This window comes from Pan paniscus, chromosome 11 (assembly GCF_029289425.2).
Source record: "Pan paniscus chromosome 11, NHGRI_mPanPan1-v2.0_pri, whole genome shotgun sequence".
In the NCBI taxonomy this organism is placed as follows: Eukaryota; Metazoa; Chordata; class Mammalia; order Primates; family Hominidae; genus Pan; species Pan paniscus.
The window spans coordinates 88,320,260-88,339,175 of record NC_073260.2 but is presented as its reverse complement, the minus strand read 5'-3'; the positions used below and the strand labels follow the sequence as shown (position 1 = coordinate 88,339,175).

Here is an 18,916-nt window from a genome sequence, read left to right as displayed (position 1 = left end):
TTGGCTCACTACTACCTCCGCCTCCCAGATTCAAGCAATTCTCCTGCCTCAGCCTCCCGAGTAGCTGGGATTATAGGTGCCCACCACCATGCCCAGCTAATTTTTGTATTTTTAGTAGAGATGGGGTTTTGCCATGTTGGCCAGGCTGGTCTTGAACTCCTGGCCTCAAGTGATCTGCCCACCTCGGCCTCCCAAAGTGCTGGGATTACAGGCATGAGCCATTGCGCCTGGCCTCCTACAAACTTTCAAAGTGATCTTCCTTTCCACCATCTCTTCCCTGCCTAAAATTACCCTTCTCTGTGCCAAAGTGCCAGCCATACCAAACTGCCTCCAGTTCAACTAGTGAATCTCCGTATATCTGTACCTTTATAGATGCCACCTACTTTTTCCTAAAACTTCCTTTCCTCCTTGCTGGTCTTCTACTCATCCTTCAAAACTCAATCTAAGTGTCATCTTTTCTGGAAAGGCTTCACACAAACCTCAGGTCCTCCTCCCCCACGTTTCTCAGTTGCTGCCTCGCTCTGAGCGTTATGGCCCTCCCATTCACAGATACACTATTGCTCAGCTCCACTGCTCGCTCATCCCTCCCTGCCATGCTATACCCTCCATTCAAAAAGTAAAATCAGGGGCAAGGAATAAGAGATTTGTTTTATGGAATTTTTAAAAAAGTTTTTACATTTTTGGAGATGGGATCTTGCTATGTTGCCCAAGCTGGAGTGCAGTAGCTATTCACAAGCACGATCATAGCTCATTGCAGCCTGGAACTCCTGGGCTCAAGCAATCCCCCCACCTCAGCCTCCTAAGTAGCTGGAACTACAGGCATACACCACTGAGCCAGACTTGGAACATGTTAAACTTCTCTAAATCAACATAAAATTTCACCTCATGGACTCTGATCTCAATGTTCATGTTTCAGTAAGTGTATCAATATTTAGAACTTGTAATCAGGAATCCAGAGACACTTCAGTAAGGATTCCAATTCTAGGGGTGCCATCTTTTAGATGAGGGTAAACTCTGAAATTCACTGGAAATTCCATCAGTAGCCCTCTGCTGTTGGTACCTCAACACTCTCTTAGGCTAAAATTCTGTGACCATGCAAACGGTCCCATCATTAGGTCCACTCTGAATTTATAATCCCCAGTAAAAGCTAATTTCACCCAATGGCAAACACTTACAATATAACGAAACGGGCATTCCGCCAAGAGAGTTATATTCAGAAGACCCAAGCACTATCTGATTTTTTTTTTTTTTTTTTTTTTTTTTGAGACAGAGTCTTGCTCTGCCACCCAGGCTGGAGTGCAGTGGCGCAATCTTGGCTCACTGCGACCTCTGCCTCCTGGGTTCAAGCAATTCTCCTGCCTCAGCCTCCCAAGTAGCTGGGATTACATGCATGCGCCACCATGCTGGGCTAATTTTTTCTATTTTTAGTAGACATGGGGTTTCACCATGCTAGCCAGACTGGTCTCGAACTCCTGACCTCATGATCCACCCGCCTCGGCCTCCCAAAGTGCTGGGATTACAGGCATGAGCCACCGCACGTGGCCGCACTATCTAATCTTTAAAGAGACAAAAATATTCTTCCAAAAATGGTTGTCGTAAGTGTTCTTGTACATAATCCTTCTTCCAGTGATCAAATTTGAGCTGAAAAATTTGTTGGTAATATTTAATTTGCTGAGGCAAAACAAATCATTCATGGTTTGTCAATTTGTATTTATTTTACAAAGAACAGTAAATGTTCCATCTGACAGTACTAAAATGCTTATTTACCAGGTTACTCAAAGGTTATTCTACCTAAACTGAGAGCAAGCTGGCCATATAAATAAATGGTGAAAAATACAACAATGTTACCTAGAAACCTAAAAAACCTTAAAAAGGCAAAGCTTTTTCAAGGAAAGAAGTTAAATCTTAAAAATAAAATTAAGGTAAAATGCCTTTTTAAGGGGAGGTTTTAAAAAATAATTTTAATTAACTCAATTTTTGATCAGGTAGTATATTCACATGGTTTAAAATTGAAAAGTCACAAGAGGTTAAGTAGCAATAAGTCTTTTCATCTGTGTTCCCCAGCTAGCTAGTTCTTTTCCCTGGAAGCAAACAGTTACTGGTTTCTTATCTGTCCTTCCACGGATAAACTATGATAATATAAATAAATATATGGCTCACGCCTGTAATCCCAACACTTTGGGAGGCCGAGCTGGGTGGATCACGAGAGGTCAGGAATTCAAGAACAGCCTGGCCAACATGGTGAAACCCCATCTCTACTAAACATACAAAAAAAATTAGCCGGGTGTTGTGGCACACACCTATAGTCCCAGCTACTTGGGAGGCTGAGGCAGGAGAATCACGAACACATGAGGCGGAGCTTGCGGTGAGCCGAGATGGTGCCACTGCACTCCAACCTGGGCAACAGAATAAGTCTCTATCTAAATATATATATATGATGTGTATATATATGATGTATGTATGTGTATACATACACACATACACAACGTATATTACAAAATTGGTAACATATTCTATAAACTGTTGGGGCAAAGCTTACTTTTTTTTTTTTAAATACAGTCTCCCTCTGTTGCCCAGGCTAGAGTGCAGTGACATGACCTTGGCTCACTGCAACCTCCACCTCCCCAGTTCAAGAGATTCTTGTGCCTCAGCCTCCTGAGTAGCTGGGATTACAGGTGCCCGCCACCACACCCACCTAATTTTTTTGTATTTTTAGCAGAGATGGGGTTTCACCATGTTGTCCAGGCCAGTCTCAAACTCCTGACCTCACATGATCCACCCACCTCGGCCTCCCAACGTGCTAGGATTACAGGCATGAGCCACCGCGCCCAGCCACAAATCTTACTTTTTAAAATGCTTTTAATTATGACTCAAATGGTAGAATGAGAACATTTAAAGATATTGGAAATATCAAATCTAAAAGTGCAAAATTTTGGAAATTGCTGGCCATCAGCTTTTCAAATATACAAAGAGTTATAAGAGCCCTAAAATTTAGCAAAAACATTCAACTTTGGCTGGGCACAGTGGCTCATGCCTGTAATCCCAGCACTTTGGGAGGCTGAGGTGGGCGGATCACCTGAGGTCACGAGTTGGAGACCAGCCTGGCCAACATGGTGAAACCCCATCTCTACTAAAAATACAAAACTTAGCAGGGTGTGGTGGCGTGCACCTGCAATCCCAGCACTGAGGAGGCTGTGGCAGGAGAGTTGCTTGAACCTGGGAGGCGGAGGTTGCAGTGAGCCGAGATTACGCCATTGCATTCCAGCCTGGGAGACTGATCGAGACTCCATTTCAAAAAAAGAAAAAGAAAAATTAGCCAGGCATGGTAGCACGTGCCTGTAATCCCAGCTGCTTGGGAGGCTGAGGCACAAGAATCGCTTGAACCCAGGAGGCAGAGGTTGCAGTGAGCTGAGATCGCACCACTGCACTCCAGCCTGGGCAAAAGAGTGAGACTCTGTCTCAAAATAAATAAATAAATAAATAAAAACAAGAAATCTGGCTGGACATGGTGGCTCATGCCTGTAATCCCAGCACTTTGGGAGGCTGAGGCAAGAAGGACTCCTTGAAGTCAGGAGTTCAAGACCAGCCTGGGCAACATAGCAAGACTCCTGTCTCTACAAACAAATTTTTTTTAATTAGCTGAGTGTGGTTGTGCACACCTGCGGTCCTAGCTATTTGGGAGGCTGAGGCAGGAAGATCACTTTAGCCCAGGAGTTTGAGGCTGTAGTGAGTTATGATCATGCCACCGCACTCCAGCCTGAAAGATTGAGCAAGACCCTATCTTTAAAAAAATTAAAATTTAAATCCAGCCTGGGGCAAGTAAATTTCCTTTTGTAAGGAGGCAATCACTTTTCATCAGTACTTACAATGGACAGTCTTGAGTTGAGAGAATGCAAAAAGCTGCTTTCAAGAATTGAGTTTCAGCCGGGCGCAGTGGCTCACGCCTGTAATCCCAGCACTTTGGGAGGACGAGGCGGGCGGATCACCTGAGGCCAGGAGTTCAAGACCTGCCTGGCTAACATGGCAAAACCCCATCTCTACTAAAAATACAAAAATTAGCCAGGCATGGTGGCAGGCGCCTGTAATCCCAGCTACTGGGGAGGCTGAGGCAGGAGAATCACTTGAACCCGGGAGGTGGAGGTTGCAGTGAGCCGAGATCCTGCCACTGCACTCCAGCCTGGGCAACAAGAGTGAGATTCCATCTCAAAAAAAAAGAATTGGGTTTCTCAGATCGCCGGTGAGTTCAAGATGAAGGCAAGCTTGTCTGTAAACCTGGCCTTAGGTAACATTGTTCTATTTTTCAGTTTACTCATATGGCCAGCTTGCTCTCAGTTTAGGTAGAATAACCTTTGAGTAACTGGTAAGTACGAGGCATTTTAGTACTGCCGGATGGAACATTTACTGTTCTTTGTAAAATAAATATAAATTGACAAACCATGAATGATTTGTTTTGCCTCACAGTATTTTTCTTTTTTCTTGAGACGGAGTGTCACTCTGTTGCCCAGGCTGGAGTGCAGTGGTGCGACCTCAGCTCACTGTAACCTCCACCTCCCGGGTTCAATCAATTCTCCTGCCTCAGCCTCCCAAGTAGCTGGGATTACAGGCGCACGCCACCATGCCTAGCTAATTTTTGTATTTTTTTAGTTGAGACGCGGTTTCAACTAAACCAGGCTGTTCTCGAACTCTTGACCTCAAGTCATCTGCCTTGGCCTTGCCTCACAAAAATTAAAAATGTAAATTAAAAGCCACAAGAGGCTAAATAGCAAAAAGTCTTCTCATATGTGTTCCCCAGCTATATAATTCTTTTCCCTGAAAGAAACTATAGTACGAATTGGAAAAGGACCACTGCACTCCAGCCTGGGTGACAGAGTGAGACCCTATCTTTAAAAAATTAAAATTTAAATAAAAAAATAAAAACAAGCAATCTTTTAAATGAACATTATGAAGTAGGTGCATTGTCCAGCACAGAGCTCAGAAAGTCAGAAGGTGGGACTGAATACTTGCATCCATTTCACTCTTCAATTCTATAATTGTACCTGAGCCACCAAAAGAAAGACAGAAAAACAAATAATAGGTGACAGATGGATGGATGATAGATGTTAGACAGATAGATGATAGTTTTCGGACAAGTTTGCCTTCATCTTGAACTCACTGGCAATCGCTGAAAAACCCAATTCTTGTTTGTTTGTTTTTGTTTTTGAGACAGGGTCTCGCTCTGTTGCCCAGGCTGGAGTGCAGTGACATGATCTCAGCTCACTGCAACCTCCACCTCCCAGGTTGAAGCGATTCTCCTGCCTCAGCCTCCCAAGTAGCTGGGATTACAGGCATGTGACACCATGCCCAGCTAATTTTTTTGTATTTTTAGTAGAGGTGGGGTTTCACCATGTTGGCCAGGCTGGTCTCGATCTCCTGACCTCAGGTGATCCGCCCGCCGCCTGGCCTCCCAAAGTGCTTGGATTACAGGCATGAGCCACCATACCCAGCCAGAGAAACCCAATTCTTTTTTTTTTTTTTTTTTTTTTTTGAGACAGACAGCCTGTCGCCCAGGCTGGAGTGCAGTGGTGCAATCTCGGCTCACTGCAACCTCCGCTTCCCGGGTTCAAGCGATTCTCCTATCTCAGCCTCCTGACTAGCTGGGATCACAGGCGCCCGCCACCACATCCAGCTAATTTTTGTATTTTTAGTAGAGATGAGGTTTCATCATGTTGGCCAGGCTGGTCTTGAACTCCTGACCTCAGGTGATCCGCCTGCATTGGCCTCCCAAAGTGTTGGGATTACAGGCGTGAGCCACCACGCCCGGCAGAAACCCAAATTCTTAAAGACTACTTTCTGCATTCTCTCAAGACCGTCCATTATAAATGCTGACAAAAGGTGATTAACCCTTTCCAGAAAAATAATGTCCCACTCAACCGTGGAAAGAGTTCTTTGTGAAGAGAATATTTTTAAGGCTATCAACTAAAAATAATGAACACTTGGGTCAAGCAGTCACTGAACAGAGGAAACAACAGTAAACATTTGCTGAGCGCTTCTGAAGTGCCAAACATTGTGCTAATAGGTTTCTTCACACATATTAACTCATTTCATCCTCACAGCCCTCGTATTAGCCCCGTTTTACAGACAGGAAGCACAGAGAAAATAATTTACTTGCCCCAAATCACAGTTTAATAGTTAATCATTGGCCAGGCGCGGTGGCTGACGCCTGTAACCCCAGCACTTTGGGAAGCCGAGATGGGCGGATCACTTGATGTCTGTTCAAGTCCAGCCTGACCAACATGGTGAAACCCCGTCTCTACTAAAAATACAAAAATTAACCGAGCATGGTGGCAGGCGCCTGTAATCCTAGCTACTTGGGAGGCTGAGGCAGGAGAATTACTTGAACCCAAGTTCATCATTGAGAGAACCGAAAATCAAACCCTTGTCTGAATGACTTCAGCGCTCAGAACACTGTCCCACACCCAGTGTTTGCCCTGTGTCTGTTCATTCCATAAACATCCATGAGTACAAATCTTCCTCGAAAACATGATAAATCGCCCTTTCATCAGTGCAATGAGGATGGGACTCAAAGGAGTAAGAAGGAAAGAGCTATATAAAGCGGTCTGAAAGTCAGGGCCCCATTCCGACGCTATAATTCGGTTTGGCTTCAACTGCGGCGCTCCTACAGTTGGGTTAACGAGTTACCTATACTGCGAAACTGTACCCCACCCCTCCTACCAGAGTAGTAAAAAATACGTTCTTGTGTTCTAACAATTTTACAAGCGTAAAACTGGGAGGAGGGGCCGGGCGCGGTGGCTCACGCCTGTAATCCCAGCACTTTGGGAGGCCCAGGTGGGCGGATCACGAGGTCAGGAGATCGAGACCATCCTGGCTAACATGGTGAAACCCCATCTCTACTAAAAATACAAAAAATTAGCCGGGCGTGGTGGCGGGCGCCTGTAGTCCCAACTACTCGGGAGGCTGAGGCAGGAGAATGGCGTGAACCTGGGAGGCGGAGTTTGCAGTGAGCCGAGATCGCGCCACTGCACTCCAGCCTGGGCGATAGAGCGAGACTCAGTCTCAAAAAAAAAAAAAAAAAAAAATTGGGGTGAGGGCGGGGAATTAACGCTTCTCAAATATGCAAGGAAGCCCAGACTCAGAATGTAGACTCAGAGCAGGGAGGGGACCTTTTAGCCCAGCCTTTTCACGCCAGGACAGCTCGCCTGCCAGGCAGTTCTCCACCCTCTCTCGCCCCGCCCCGCTCCTAACGGGACAGTCAGCATCCCCCCTGATTGGACAGCACTGTTCCAGGGGACAAGTCAACCTGGGCCTCCCTCTACATCCCCTCCCCTGCTCATCAGGGCCCACCCCGAGCCACACGGCGGAGCCCTGAATTGGGCCAAAGAGGTGCCCTATGGTGCAGGCCTGCAGGACATTGGGCGAGAGCCGGGTCCAGTGTGGGCCTCGGGGCGCGGTGGGGTGGAAAGCGGCCTGGGAGGGGAGGCCTGGGGCAGGAGGCCGGGGGAGGCGGCCCTGGGGGTGGGCAGGATGCTGCTCTGCCGGAGTCCCCCGCCGCCGCGCGGCTCTCACCAGACGCCGTCAGAGGCTCCCTCCCACGCCGCCACCGCGCTCCTCGGGCGAGGGACGAACCAAGCGCCACGAAGCAGGCAGAGCGCGAGCCTGCCCCTCGGTTTCCGCGCTCGGGCGCGCGGATAGATGACTCGTCGCTCGACCTTGTCCCCACTCCTCGCTCGCCCAGCCACGCCCACCCGGAGTGCCGAATCCGCGATCGCGCCCTGACGCCACCCGAGAGAGCTGGCGTGATTGGCTGCTCCCGTCCCCGTCCCCCACCTTCCCGGCGGTATTTTGAGGCGCAGGCAGGGTGCTGACCAGCGGAGCATCTTCCATGGCCTCTGCCGCGCTGGAGCTGCTGCGGGGCTGTCCTGCCAGCCTGTGCTCCCGCCCCGAAGCGTCCTCCTCCACTGGCGACACACGCACTGAAGCCCGAGTCTTCCCGCGGGGTAGTTATTTTGGTCTTGCACCCAAGGAGGGATTTCTTGCGCCTCTCGTTCCCTCAGTTATTTCATAAACCAGGACCGCAACTATACTGTCGTGTAGCGCGGCCACCCCACAGCGGTCCCTGACGTTAACCCTTGCCGTGACTGCTAGAAGACACTGGTGGAGTGTGAATTGATGACCAAGGCATGGCAGAGCCTGTCTCATCTTTATAATCAGTTCAGCGGCGGCCTCCACTACAGGGAACTCCCAGCCAGTCCCGAGGCCTAGGGACATCCAGGGAGAAACGTGGCGGTGGTAAAGGGCTTGCGCAGCTCCTGAAGATAAATAAAACTTTGGGTTGTTGTTGTTTTTGAGACAAGGGTCTCACTATGTTGTCCAGGCAGCACTCGAGCTCCTGGCCTCAAGCCATCTTTTCTGGCTTCAGCCTTCTGAGTAGCTGGGACTACAGGACCATGCCACCGAATCAGGCTTTAAGACTTTTTAATGACCCTTTCAAATCTCTGAGTCACTCCCAGCATTTTAGGAAGCCAAGTGGGAAGGATAGCTTGAGGCCAGGAGTTCGAGACCAACCTGGGCAACAGATTCCTGAGTCACCATTGACAAGAAACTTTGAATGAAGTTGATGATACAAAATATTAACATCTTTTTTTTTACAACCATTAAAAATTTACCACAGGTGAAACTAAGTCTAACAGTTCATTGAGATTTCTTGCTGTACAACAAATTTCAAATCTCATCAAACTGCAGTTTGTGATGCATTTCAATTAATAATGAAGTTCTAATTTGTAAAATACTTATGAACTCTTAGTTCTCCTGTGGCTAGCTTGGAGCCACGAAAAGGTCACATTAGCCACAAAAGAAAAGACATTAAGGGATTTTTGCAAGGAAGTGCTATCAGATTTCTTTTTTGTTTGTTTGTTTGTTTTTGAAACAGGGTCCCACTCTATCGCCCAGGCTGGAGTACAGTGGTACGATCTCAGCTCACTGAAACCTCCACCTCCCAGGTTCAAGCAATTCTCCTGCCTTAGCCTCCCGAGTAGCTGGGATTACAGGCACACACCACCATGCCCGGCTAATTTTTGTATTTTTAGTAGAGACGGGGGTTTCACCATGTTGGCCAGACTGCTCTCAAACTCCCGACCTTAGGTGATCCGCCCACTTTGGCCTCCCAAAGTGCTAGGATTACAGGCATGAGCCACCACACCAGGCCCAGATTTCTTTTTTAAATCACATTGGCTGCTCTGTGGAGAATGGATTGGTAGCAGTGAAACTCAACTGAAGTGGATGGATATGATGTTTATTTTGGAAGTAAAATTGATGAGACTTAATTATAGGTTAGATATAAGGGGATGACAGGGAAAAAGACTCAAGAATGACCTCCCGGCCAGGTGTGGTGGCTCACACCTGCAGTCCCAGCACTTTGAAGGCAGAGGGGGGAGGATCGCTTGTGCTCAGGAGTTCCAGGCAACAGTGAGCTCGATCAAACCACTGCACTCCAGCCTGGGTGCTGGATCGAGACCTCATCTCTTAAAAAAAAAAAAAAGAAAGAAAGAAATGACTTCCAGGTTTCTGCCATTAGGAATTGGGTGGTTGGTTGTGTACTAAGATGAGAAAGGCTGGGAGAGTGACCTGGTTTGGGAAGAAAAAAGTAAAGTTTTAATTTAGGGCATGTTATGATTGAGATGCCTGTGAGCCACATGAAGCTATTAAATGTGCAGTGAGATATATGAATCTGAAGACAGACTCACCAGACTATAAATGGTGTATTAGTTTCACATATGCTGTAACAAATTACCACAAAATTAGGGTCTTTAAAATAACACAAATTGGCCAGGCGCGGTGGCTCACGCCTGTAATCCTAGCACTTTGGGAGGCTGAGGCGGGCGGATCACAAGGTCAGGAGATCGAGACCATCCTGGCTAACATGGTGAAACCCCATCTCTACTAAAAATACAAAACATTAGCCGGGCGTGGTGGCGGGCGCCTGTAGTCCCAGCTACTTGGGAGGCTGAGGCAGGAGAATGGCATGAACCTGGGAGGCGGAGCTTGCAGTGAGCCGAGATCGCACCACTGCACTCCAGCCTGGGCAACAGAGCGAGACTCTGTCTCAAAACAAAAACAAAAACAAAAAAACCCACAAATGTATTATCCTACAGTTTTGGACGTTAAGGATCAAAAATGGGTTTCAAGGGACCAAAATCAAGGTGTCAGTTGGGTTGCCTTCCTACTGGAGGCTGCCAGGGAGAATTCATTTTCTTCCCCCTTCCAGATTCTAGAGGCTGCCCACATTCCTTGGCACATGGCACCTCTGACTTCTGCCTCCCTTGCCACATCTTTTGTGACTCTGCTGCCTTCCTCTCTCACTTAAAAAGACCCGGGTGATTACATTGGGTCCACTCAATAGTCCAAGATAATTTTCCCTCTCAAAGTCCTGGTCACATCTGCAAAGTCCCTCTTGCCAAGTAAGGAAACATGGTCACAGGTTCAGGGATTAAGATGTGGATATCTAGGCCAGGCACGGTGGCTCACTCCTGTAATTCCAGCACTTTGGGAGGCTGAGGTGGGCGGATCACGATGTCAGGAGATCGAGACCAGCCTGGCCAACATGGTGACACCCCGTCTCTACTAAGGCAAAATTAGCCGGGGATGGTGGCCCACGCCTGTAGTCCCGGCTACTTGGGAGGCCGAGGCAGGAGAATAAATGGAACCCAGGAGGCAGAGGTTGCAGTGAGCCGAGATCGTGCCACTGCACTCCAGCCTGGGCGACAGAGTGAGACTCCGTCTCAAAAAAAAAAAAAAAAGATGTGGATATCTTTGGGGAGCTATTTATTCTGCCTACCACAAGAGGTATTGAAAGTCACTTGAAGTCAGGTCAGGCGTGGTGGCTCAAGCTTGTAATCCCAGCACTTTGGGAGGCCGAGGCGGGTGGATCACAAGGTCAGGAGATCAAGACCATCCTGGCGAACACTGTGAAACCCCGTCTCTACTAAAAATACAAAAAAAATTAGCCGGGTGTGGTGGCAGGCGCCTGTAGTCCCAGCTACTTGGGAGGCTGAGGCAGGAGAATGGCGTGAACCCGGGAGGCGGAGCTTGCAGTGAGTGGAGATCGCGCCACTGCACTCCAGCCTGGGCAACAGAGCTAGACTCAATCTCAAAAAAAAAAAAAAGAAAGTCACTTGAAGTCAAGATGGGTATGTTGCTTTTAAAGTTACATAGTGTACCTCCAAATATGCAGAATAGAACGTTAAATTTTTCTTCCTGAAAGGTAAGAAAAATTAACTTCAAAAACAATTTAAAATCTGGGTGCTGATTACATAGGTGTGTTTAGTTTGTAAAAACTCAAATTATATACGTAATATATATGTACCTTTTATGTGTATTTTACTGTAATGTGTTTTTAAAATAATGCTTAATATAGCTAGAAAAATGTAACTATAAATATAAATACCTTTAACGGTAGGGAATACATTTTGAGAATTGTATGCACTTTCTAAGCCACCTGCAAGTTTTGTGTTTGATCAACACTGAGAATTTTATATTTCCATAATCATTTAACCTTAAATGAAATAATCTTTTTAGAATTTTCTTCTCTGCTTTCTTGAGATCAAATTGCAGCAAGGACCCTTAGGAGGCATTTTCTCTTGGCTTTTTGAGATCACTTTCCTATGGGTAAATAATATTACATTTCTGGATTTCTGTTACTTTACTGTTTAACATTGTGAATTGACATACCAAAAATCGTCACTAGTTAAGTTTGGTTTGTATGATTTGGTTTCATTTGACTTTAGTCTGAGAACTCTACAAGTTGCAAAAAAATTACTTATGGCTTTGTAGTATAATAAAATCAGATTTTTCTAGAGATTACTCCATAAGCATAAATATAACTTCAAGCATTCAGGGCATAACTAGGCTATCAATGACTCCTAGGCTTTAAGAGATCCTCTAATCTAACCTTCTCATCAGAGTGGGAGACCTTCCTACAGCACCCCTGACAGATGCTTATCTGGCCACTTTGGGAACATTTCTTGTAACAGACTTGTCTTATTTTATTTGGTGATTTAATTATTTTAAAGTACTCTGCCTCTCTGTAAATTCTACCCGTGTATTTCGTAGCCTAAACATTTCTAAACTAAAATAGCCTAAACTATTCTAAACTGATGTATCTATATTCATCAGTACTCATAACAACATTAAGATGTAAATTCTGTATATACCCCCTACTTTACAGACAAAAAGACCAAAATACAGAAGGCGAAGTTGCCTGAGGTTGCACAGCTGTTAAACAGAAGAGCCCAGCCCTTGATCCCACTTGCTTAGCTACTACCACCCAGTGTTTCCTCTCTATACTAACTAGAGCATTGCACTTTATAACAGAAACCTATCTCAAGGTTCATCTCAGCCATCACTTTTTTTTTTTTTGAGACAGGGTTTCACTCTGTTGCCCAGGCTGGAGTGCAATGGCGTCATCTCGGCTCACTGCAACCTCTGCCTCCCGGGTTCAAGCAATTCTCCTGCCTCAGCCTCCCGAGGAGCTGGGATTACAGACATGTGTCACCGCGCCCGGCTAATTTTTGTATTTTTAGTAGAGACGGGGTTTCACCATGTTGGCCAGGCTGGTCTCAAAATTCTGACCTCAAATGATCTGCCCGCCTCGGCCAGGGCCCGGATTACAGGTGTGAGCCGCCGCGCCCGACCTACAGTCATCATTTTTTGGTTAAGTTGTTCCATTAGTTAAGAGTTCACATAACTCTTCTATTATCCAGCCCACATCTCTCTGAATGGCTCACATCAAGGTCTTAAGAGATTTTAAAAGACATCTTCTTTAAAATCAAGGTCTAATCTCTATGGCATTCTCCTGATGTATTAGTTTAGTGATGCTTTCAAAAAAGAAAAGGACATTATTTGGCACAAATTTTTCCTAAAGTTTTTATTGAAGTGTTAATAAATACCTAAGCAGCACAGTTGAATTTCAAATTTTCATAAAGTAAAAACCGTCACTAAATGAAAGAGAGAAAATATCACCTGTGCCCATAGGCTGCCTCCTCAAGAGCTGCCTATTCATGACCCATGAAAAAACCTGGCACCAAGCCTGTGGCTAGCTAATAGTGACAATGGTAATTAGCTAATGTGCATGTTAAAGTAGCTCTCTGAAACATCTGGACTGGGGAATACGGAGAGGACTGGCCAGTTGGAAATGAAAGGAAAATGGGGCACCTTAAAAACATAGTCACAGATATGCTGTGAGAGGTAGCACAGGGAGGCCATAGGGAGAGAATCCAGGCCCTGACTTGACTTGAATCCTGAACAACTTTCTGATTTTAATCTACATGTATCCTTAAATCATCTTTTTATTTATTTATTTATTTTATTATTTTTTTTTGGAGACAGAGTCTCACTCTGTCACCCAGGCTTGAGTGCAGTGGTGCTATCTTGGCTCACTGCAACCTCCACCTCCCAGGTTCAAGTAATTTTTGTGCCTCAGCTTCCCAAGTAATTGGGACTACAGGCAGGCACCACGATGCCCGGCTAAGTTTTTTTGTATTTTTTATAGAGATGGGGTTTCGTCATGTTGCCAGGCTGGTCTCCAACTCCTGAGCTCAGGCAATCCGCCTGCCTTGGCCTACCAAAATGCTAGGATTACAGGCATGAGCCACCGTGCCCGGCCTAAATCCTCTTTTTAAAAAAGATGCCCTGTTCCTTGCATTCAGAAGATACTAACAGTAAAACTGTGAGCCAGGGAGAATCCCCAACCTTATTTCGATCCCCACTTCCAACCGATTGATGGTGGCTGCCTGGAGAACTGTGTCAAAAATGACTCTGGGGCTAGAGTTTACTGGAAAAGAGTATGTGCTGTTGAGAGACAGGACTAGCTGGATTTCCTAGGCCGACTAAGAATCCCTAGGCCTAGTTAGGAAGGTGACCCTATCCACCTTTAAACATGGGGCTTGCAACTTAGCTCACACCCGACCAATCAGGTAGTAAAGAGAGCTCACTAAAATGCCAATCAGACAAAAACAGGAGGTAAAGAAATAACCAATCATCTATTGCCTGAGAGCACAGTGGGAGGGACAATGATCAGGATATAAAGCCAGGCATTCCAGCCGGCAACGGCTACCCTCTTTGGTTCCCCTCCCTTTGTATGGGAGCTGTGTTTTCACTCTATTAAATCTTGTAACTGCATACTCTTCTGGTCCGTGTTTGTACCGTGTTTGTTACCGCTCGAGCTAAGCTTTCGCTCGTTGTCCACCACTGCTGTTTGCCGCAGTCGCAGACCCGCCGCTGACTTCCACCCCTCCGGATCTGGCAGGGTGTCTGCTGTGCTCCTGATCCAGCGAGGCGCCCACTGCTGCTCCCGATCGGGCTGAAGGCTTGCCGTTGTTCCTGCACGGCAAGTGCCTGGGTTCGTCCTAATTGAGATGAACACTAGTCGCTGGGTTCCACGGTTCTCTTCCATGACCCACGTCTTCCAATAGAGCTATAACATTCACCGCATGGCCCAAGATTCCATTCCTTGGAATCCGTGGGGCCAAGAACCCCAGGTCAGAGAACGAGAGGCTTGCTGCCATCTTGGAAGCGACCCACCACCATGTTGGGAGCTCTGGGAGCAAGGACCCCCGGTAACATTGTTATGTCTGCCATGTTGTTTTCTAGGGAGATGGAAGGGAGTCAAGGATGTTGCCATGTATGTGCCATCTCTGCCCTAAGCCAATATCATGAAGAAATCAACAAGAGGTGGAATAAACTGAGCAATTCATCACCGTATTAAGCTGGATATTCCTGTTTAGTAAATATCTTTCCCTAGCTGGTAAGTATCTCACCCCATACTGTATCTCAGCCACCACACTTTTAATTACCAGAGTCTCTAGGGCAGCGGTCCCCAGTCTTTTTGGCACCAGGGACTGGTTTCCTGGAAGACAATTTTTCCATGGGAAGTGGGGGTGGGGATGGTTTCAGGATGAAACTGTTCCACCTGAGATCATCAGGCATTAAATTCTCATAAGGAGCGTTCAACCTAGGTCCCTAGCATGCGCAGTTCACAATAGGATTCGTGCTTCTATGAGAATCTGATGCCACCACTGTTCTGACAGGAGGAGGAATGTAGACGGTAATGCTTGCTTGCCTGCCACTTATCTCCTATTATGCGGCCCAGTTATTTTTATTTTTATTTTTTTTGAGACGGAGTCTCACTCTGTCACCCAGGCTGGAGTGCAGTGGCGCAATCTTGGCTTCTTGGCTCACTGTAAGCTCCACCTCCCGAGTTCAAGTGATTCTCCTGCCTCAGCCTTCCGAGTAGCTGGGATTACAGGCATGCGGTCTGGCTAATTTTTGTATTTTTAGTAGAGACGGGGTTTCATCATGTTGGCCAGGCTGGTCGAGAACTCCTGACCTCAAGTGATCCACCCACCTCAGCCTCCCAAAGTGTTGCGATTACAGGCATAAGCCACCGCGCCCGACCTGGCCTGCGGCCCAGTTCTTAACAAGACACTGGCCAGTACCAGTCCATGGCCCAGGGGTTGGGGACCCCCTACTCTAGAGTATACAGAGGTAAAACACACCTTACAAACCAGATATCACTGCATACGCCAGATTGTTTATAGCCTCCCCAGAAAAGAAAATTGCTCCTGTTGCAGAATAGCCTTATGAGGCTACACTACATGGGGAAAGCAATTCTTTTCTCCCAGGAAAAGCATGTAAGGATTAAGATTATATTGGCTGAGGCCAGGAGTAGTGGCTCATGCCTGTAATCCCAGCAGTTTGGGAGGCCGAGGCAGGTGGATCACCTGAGGTCAGGACTTTGAGACCAGCCTGGTCAACACGGTGAAATCCCGTCTCTACTAAAAATACAAAAATTAGGCTGGGTGCGGTGGCTCACGCCTGTAATCCCAGCACTTTGGGAGGCCGAGGCAGGCGGATCACAAGGTCAGGAGATCGAGACCATCCTGGCTAACACGGTGAAACCCCGTCTCTACTAAAAGTACAAAAAATTAGCCGGGCGTGGTGGCGGGCGCCTGTAGTCCCAGCTACTCAGGAGGCTGAGGCAGGAGAATGGGGTGAACCCGGGAGGCGGAGCTTGCAGTGAGCCGAGATGGCGCCAGCCTGGGTGACAGAGTGAGACTCCGTCTCAAAAAAAAAAAAAAAACAAAAATTAACCGGGTGGTGGCCCCCGCCTGTAATCTCAGCTACTCGGGAGGCTGAGGCAGGATAATTGCTTGAACCTGGGAGGCGAAGGTTACAGTGAGCTGAGATCGTGCCACTGCATTGCAGCCTGGGCAACAGAGTGAGACTCAGTCTCAAAAAAAGAGATTATATTGGCTGAAAATAATTCAGCAATATCCTAAACTGTATCAGCTTAAGCTTTGCAAGAGCATAACATTGAAAGATACTTACAAATGTACTGATTAAGATACTTATAACTGGAAGATAATCTTTTTGAAATTTATATTTCAGGACCATTTAATCACTATTTGTAGCCCCAATTACGAATCAGTTTATCATGCCGACCAGTCAGCTTTTTAGAGCACCTGTGGTGGTGAGCCATCCCTATGCTCCTTTGCCAATCATAGAAGAAAGGTACAAATTAACATAATGACTTTGTTTTTGTGAAATATTGCCTTTTCTCAGGATTTTAAAATATATTTTTTGGCTGAGTGCGGTGGCTCATGCCTGTAATCCCAACACTTTGGGAGGCCGAGGCAGGTGGATCACCTGAGGTCAGGAGTTTGAGACCAGCCTGGCCAACATGGTGAAACCCCATCTCTACTAAAATACAAAAATTAGTCAGGCGTGGTGGCAGGTGCCTGTAATCCTAGCTACTCGGGAAGCTTATGCATGAGAATCGCTTGAATGCAGGAGGCAGAGGTTGCAGTGAGCTGAGATCACACCACTGCACTCCAGCCTGGGTGACAGAGTGAGACTCTGTCTCAAACAAACAAACAAAGAAACAAAATATATATATATATGAACATTACATATATATTTTTTTCTTTATGGGCTATGAAAGTATCATACTGTAGCTTTGTGCAGTGGCAGTATCGTAGCCAATGAGGTTTATCCAAGGTGCGATTATTGCTAATTGAAAGTATCATACTGTAAACCAGGCTGAGTGCAGTGGCTCACGCCTGTCTTCCCAACACTTTTGTGATCATTTGAGTCTAGGAGTTCAAGACCAGCCTAGGCAACATGGCAAGACCCTGTCTCTACAAAAAATATTTTAAAAATTTAGCTGGGCGTGGTGGTGCTTGCCTGTAGTCCCAGCTACCCAGGAAGCTGAAGGGGGAGGATCGCCTGAGCCTGGGAGGTCCAGGCCGCAGTGAGTCATGATCACACCACTGCACTCCAGCCTGGGCAACAGAGTGAGACCCCATCTCAAAAAAAAAGTATCATATTGTAAACTAATAAATTATTTCTTATTTGGCTGCTTGGGAAATGAAGTGAGTCAGAGAATGCTCAATCATCCCTGACTAATAGAAATTCAGAAAGTTTAATTGGCACAGCCATTCCAGAAGAACTGGAAATGTGTTAAAAACTAGTTTGCCTTTAACTTTGACTCTCTTATAAAATGTTGGATCAACACAATTATGCTCTAAACTTCTCATTAAAAGTTATGTGGGAAGCCGGGTGTGGTGGTTCATACCTATAATCCCAGCACTTTAGGAGGCTGAGTCGGGTGGATTGCTTTAGCCCAGGAGTTCAAGACCAGCATGGGCAATATGGTGAAACCCAATGTCTACAAAAAATACAGAAAATTAGCTGGGTATCGTGGCATGCACCTGGAGTAACTAGCTACTCGGGAGGCTGAGGTGGGAGGATCACCTGAGCCTGGGAGGCTGAGGCTGCAGTGAGCCATGATCATGCCACTGCATCTCAGCCTGGGGGACAGAGTGAGACCCCCATCTCAAAAACAAACAAAGTTATGTGGGAAGTATGTTCTTCTGGACTTTAAAGGAACTAGCTAAGATCAACAGCGCTGAATATCAGTAACACGCTTCTGGGGAAATTTTATTATTTCCCAACATAAGCTAAGGAAACAGCCAAGGTACTGGTCCAGAACTCCTGGAACTGAAGAATAGCCCACAGGCCGGGCGTGGTGGCTCATACCTATAATCCCAGCACTTTGGGAGGCCAAAGTGGGTGGATTACCTGAGGTCAGGAGTTCAAGACCAGCCTGGCCAACATGGCGAAACCCTATCTCTACTAAAAATATAAAAATTAGCTGGGTGTGGTGCTGTGTGCCTGTAATCCCAGCTACTTGGGAGGCTGAGACAGGAGAATCGCTTGAACCTGGAAGTCGGAGGTTGCAGTGAGCCAAGTTCTTGCCACTGCACTCCAGCCTGGGCAACAGAGCGAGACTCTGTCTCAAAAAAAAAAAAAAAAAAAAAAGCCTAAGCATGAACATAAGGCCTCAACCTCTCTCTCTCCTCATGTTTTTCATGCCCCTATTCTGGAATGAATATAATTCTACCTTTCAAATTATTTGTTTTTTGTCCCTACTCCTCCTCTTGCCCCTTAACATGAACACTCTCTTATGATTAGCTCCTGCCCCTGCCCCTCTGCGTACTCATTCTTTCAGAAATTGGCTCACTCTCAAGCCTTCCATTATCACTTCCATGTAGGTAATTCCTAGGATACATACTCCAGCCTGGCCTTTCTTCCCAGCTTGAGGCCCCTATGTTCAATTGCCTACTAGATAGTTCCTCACTTCAAACTCAATATATGAAAGTTCATTTTATCCTGTTGACTTTGCTATTTCTTTTAATGGTACTAACTTGACACTTTCATTCAGACTCAAAATCATGGAGTCATATTTTAATCTTCGCTCTCTCTGACTTTAACATTCAATCTTTCAAATAATTCAAAATGTTATCTCAGTTTATGTTGTTGGGTTTTCTTTCTTCTTTCTTTTTTTTTTTTTCTGAGACGGAGT

At 46.2% G+C, this 18,916-nt stretch overlaps 1 protein-coding gene, 1 long non-coding RNA gene and 1 other non-coding gene across 5 annotated transcripts in view; 2 read left to right on the top strand and 1 right to left on the bottom strand.

The window, feature by feature from the left end:
- GNE (glucosamine (UDP-N-acetyl)-2-epimerase/N-acetylmannosamine kinase) overlaps positions 1–7,749 on the bottom strand; it is a 43,740-nt gene extending 35,991 nt beyond the window's left edge. Inside the window, exon 1 of one of the 3 annotated variants that reach the window (XM_003829857.7) lies at positions 7,564–7,749. The gene's annotated coding sequence lies outside the window, so the exon portion shown is untranslated. The remainder of the gene's footprint in view (positions 1–7,563) is intronic. The other 2 variants (XM_008955258.6, XM_008955259.6) reach the window with 2 other exon arrangements.
- The window catches only part of LOC117981681 (uncharacterized), a 45,921-nt gene continuing 34,721 nt past the window's right edge, over positions 7,717–18,916 (top strand). Inside the window, exons 1-2 of the long non-coding RNA XR_008619733.2 lie at positions 7,717–7,994; positions 14,644–14,797. This is a non-coding gene — a long non-coding RNA (uncharacterized LOC117981681). The remainder of the gene's footprint in view (positions 7,995–14,643; positions 14,798–18,916) is intronic.
- On the top strand, positions 17,005–17,144 carry LOC112440940 (U4 spliceosomal RNA). Its single transcript, XR_003028918.1, has one exon. It is a non-coding gene; the product is annotated as a U4 spliceosomal RNA (small nuclear RNA).